Raw genomic sequence first — 3,574 nt, 5'->3', positions numbered from 1 at the left:
AATGTTTGTTAAAATAGAACAGAAAGGGTCAATCCTTCTTCGTCTTAAATGTTCATATATATTTCTTAAGTTCATATTAAAGCCCAATGATAAATTCTTTTAAATAGCAAATTGTATTGAAATAGAAATTATTCCGCTTAGGTGTGTAAACCAAGTCAACAAACGCTAGCACAGCTGCCTTTGCTGTCTCAGCAAAACAGCCCGTGGCCTGTTCTGGCGATATCAACTACAGTCACTGCACTTTGCGGCTTTTCTTGGCTAAGACTGTTAATAATCAATTTTATAATTAGTCATATAATCAACGAGTCTGCTCTGCTTGTTTTTTGTTAAAAGTTTCTCGGATTATTATAGTGAGTGGTGCTTTTTGTGTGTATCCTTTTGGATAAAGAAAGGTAAGTCTATATACACATTTTCAGTTAAAAACGTAGCTTTGTATAGCAGTTATAATCTTAAACGGCAATTACTTCTCATAGTAAAAAATTCTATAACTAAAAATATTAGCATTAAATTCTAAAACAGTCAAACCAGCTACCAAAATTAGTGGTATATTAAACAAATTCACTTACACGTTTATTATCTATTGAAGAAAAATTCTATTTAAAACCACCATTATACAAGGCGTTATTTTAGCAGTTGAGAAAAAACAATAGCTACAGGGCCTTTATAAAAGTTACAAATTAGTTAACAACAAGATGGTGGCTAAAAATCTAAAGAATTATTTTTTATATTATTATTTTTATAGACAGCGGAAAGACAGAGAGAGAGAGAGAGAGCAGCATTGGAAAGGCATGCATTTTGGCTACAGAATGACAGAGACATGGAAACCAAAAACAAGGCATACGAAGGGTAAGTTGCTTTAAATTTCATCATTTCAGATTACTTTTCAGTTTTAATACACAGCCCACGTATTCTAAAAACTATAATTAGCTGTTAAAATAGCTTATTTATAATAAAATCATATTTAAAGCATTAATATTAAACTATAATTATTTTTCATAGTAAAGAAAACTTCTAATTAAAAATATTGGCTTATTTCAACAGGAAAACAAGCTAAAAAAATCCTCAAAACATATTAACATTCTAAAAACTATAATTTAGCTGGTAAAACAGCTTATTTAATACAGAAAAAATCACTTAATCGTAATAAACGTTAACTAACCGAAAATTAAATACAGGGCTTTATTATAATAACTGAAAAAATGAACCAAAAACAATTAAACAATAGGTAATTAGACGAATCTTTATTGAAAAAAGATAAAGGCAATTTACTAGAATCATAAAAATCAAAACCAAAATCAGATTAAATTTTTTTTATTTAAAACCAGTATTATACAGGGTGTTATTTTAGCAGTTGAGCAAAAACAATAGCTACAGGGTCTTTATAAAAAGTTACAAATTATTCAACAACAAGATGACGGCTAAAAATCTAAAACATTAATTTTATAGGCAGTTGAAAGTCTAACCAGGACAGAAAGGCATGAATTTCGGCTACAGAGGCATGAAGTTCAAAACAAGATAACAGAATGACAGAGACACGAAGAAAGAAGGCATACGAAGGGTAAGTTGCTAGATTTTTCTGCATTTCAGATCGCGTCGTTTGTACCGATTCAATACACAGTTAAATATGCTGGCTTGATAAGGTACCCGTGTCGTGTAGGGGTCTATCTTAAACGATTACCTAAGGGTAATCATTGGATTTTTCCTTGCCAACGAAAAAAGGTTTCAGCCACACGCGAAAAACTTAAATCCGCCCGTGAACGCGAAAGGCCTTCGGGCTATCGAAACGATAAAAATGGCTGTCTTGTGGTTAGGGCAAATTCAAAATATAATTGTTCGGTACCATACTCTTAGCGCAATTCAAACATCTCGACGGCAGTGTTTCAAACTAAACAGATCCGTTGCGACTTAGAACATAATTGAACGTTATAGGGTCTTTCCTTACAATTAAAATTACTATTGGCTCTTTACATTAAAAATATTCAGATTTTATTTTTCGTAAAATAATTTTTTGCCGCTATTTTTTTTCATGAAAGTTCAGTTTGATGTCATTTTTCATAATTTTCCATATATAATNATACTTTTCGTAGTAAAAAATTCTATAACTGAAAATATTAGCATTAAATTCTAAAACAGTCAAACCAGCTACCAAAATTAGTGGTATATTAAACAAATTCACTTACACATTTATTATCTAATGAAGAAAAATTCTATTTAAAACCACCCATTATACAGGGTGTTATTTTATCAGTTGAGAAGAAACAATAGCTACTAGGCCTTTATAAAAGTTACAAATTATTTAACAACAAGATGGTGGCTAAAAATCTAAAGAATTAATTTTTTATATTATTAATTTTATAGACAGCGGAAAGGCAGAGAGAGAGCGAGCAGCGTTGGAAGGGCTACAGGACGACAGAGACATGGAAACCAAAAAAACGAGACAAAAATAGAGGACAGAGGGTAAGTTGCTTTGAATTTCATCATTTCAGATTGCTTTTCAGTTTTTTAATACACAGTCCATGTATTCTAAAACTATAATTGGCTCTTAAAACGGCTTATTTCTAATAAAAATCGTATTTAAAGCATTAATCTTTAACTGCAATTAGGCAAATTATTTTTTTTCATAGAAAAAAATTCTATAATTAAAAATATTGGCTTATTTCAACAGGAAAACAAGCTAAAAAAATCCCCAAAACATATTAACATTCTAAAAACTATAATTTAGCTGGTAAAACAGCTTATTAATACAGAAAAATCACTTAATCGTAATAAACCTTAACTAACCGAAAATTAATTAAACAGTATAACCCTCCTATAATACAGGGCTTTATTATAATAACTGAAAAATTGACCCAAAAACAATTAAATAGTAATTAGACGAATCTTTATCGAAAAAAGATAAACGCAATTTACTAGAATCATAAAATCAAAACAAAAAATCAGATTGAAATTTTTTTTATTTAAAACCAGCATTATACAGGGTGTTATTTTAGCAGTTGAAAAAAACAATAGCAACAGGGTTTTTATAAAAAGTTACAAATTATTTGACAACAACAAGATGGCAGCTAAAAATCTAAAGCATTAATTTTATAGACAGCGGAAAGACAGAGAGAGAGAGAGAGAGCAGCGTTGGAAAGGCATGAATGTCAGCCATAGAATGACAGAGACATGGAAACCAAAAACAAGGCATACGAAGGGTAAGTTGCTTCGAGTTTTTGCATTTCAGATCGCGTCGTTTGTACCGATTCAATACACAGTTAAATATGCTGGCTTGATACAGGTACCCGTGTCGTGTAGGGGTATATCTTAAACGATTACCTAAGGGTAATCATTGGATTTTTCCTTGCCAACGAAAAAAAGTTTCAGCCACACGCGAAAAACTTAAATCCGCCCGTGAACGCGAAAGGCCTTCGGGCTATTGAAACGATAAAAATGGCTGTCTTGTGGTTAGGGCAAATTCCAAAATATAATTGTTTGACGCCATACTCGTAACACCATTCAAACCTCTCGACGGCAGTGTTTCAAACTAAACAGATCCGTTGCGACTTAGAACATAATTGAACGTTATAGGGTCTTT

The 3,574-nt window shown here is 31.3% G+C and overlaps 1 long non-coding RNA gene across 1 annotated transcript; it reads left to right on the top strand.

Annotated features, from left to right (window-relative positions):
* Positions 1 to 220: 220 nt before the first annotated feature.
* Positions 221 to 1,903, top strand: LOC111692576. Its single transcript, XR_002763270.1, has 3 exons — positions 221 to 392; positions 743 to 846; positions 1,447 to 1,903. It is a non-coding gene; the product is annotated as an uncharacterized LOC111692576 (long non-coding RNA).
* The last annotated feature ends 1,671 nt before the right edge of the window (positions 1,904 to 3,574 follow it).

Source organism: Anoplophora glabripennis, unplaced genomic scaffold (genome assembly GCF_000390285.2).
Source record: "Anoplophora glabripennis isolate ALB-LARVAE unplaced genomic scaffold, Agla_2.0 scaffold2002, whole genome shotgun sequence".
Classification (NCBI taxonomy): Eukaryota; Metazoa; Arthropoda; class Insecta; order Coleoptera; family Cerambycidae; genus Anoplophora; species Anoplophora glabripennis.
Note: the sequence above shows the minus strand (reverse complement) of the source record. Positions and strands in the feature narration are given on the sequence as shown.